We start from the raw sequence: 314 nt of genomic DNA on the forward strand, positions 1-314 counted from the left end.
ACCACAACAGCAACAAAAACCGTGAAAATCAATCACATCCCATTAACGACCCCGTATATTCCATAACCTAATAAACAGATCCACATTTAGTGCATCAATATCATCCTTCGTAAATATAATAAAATGCGACCAAGGCTAGCCTCGCGACGCACCTGCGGCAGCGCCACGTGGATGAAACCGAGTCACTCTGTCCCCCCTGGCGGCCGCTGCCCGCACTACCGCGAAGCACAGGTGGGATATGCCGGGACAGGTGTGCTACCTCCCCCCCCCCCCTTATACCATGAGCGCCTTTACTACGCCGATCTTTAGGCTGA

Source organism: Penaeus monodon, chromosome 25, assembly GCF_015228065.2.
Source record: "Penaeus monodon isolate SGIC_2016 chromosome 25, NSTDA_Pmon_1, whole genome shotgun sequence".
NCBI lineage: Eukaryota > Metazoa > Arthropoda > Malacostraca > Decapoda > Penaeidae > Penaeus > Penaeus monodon.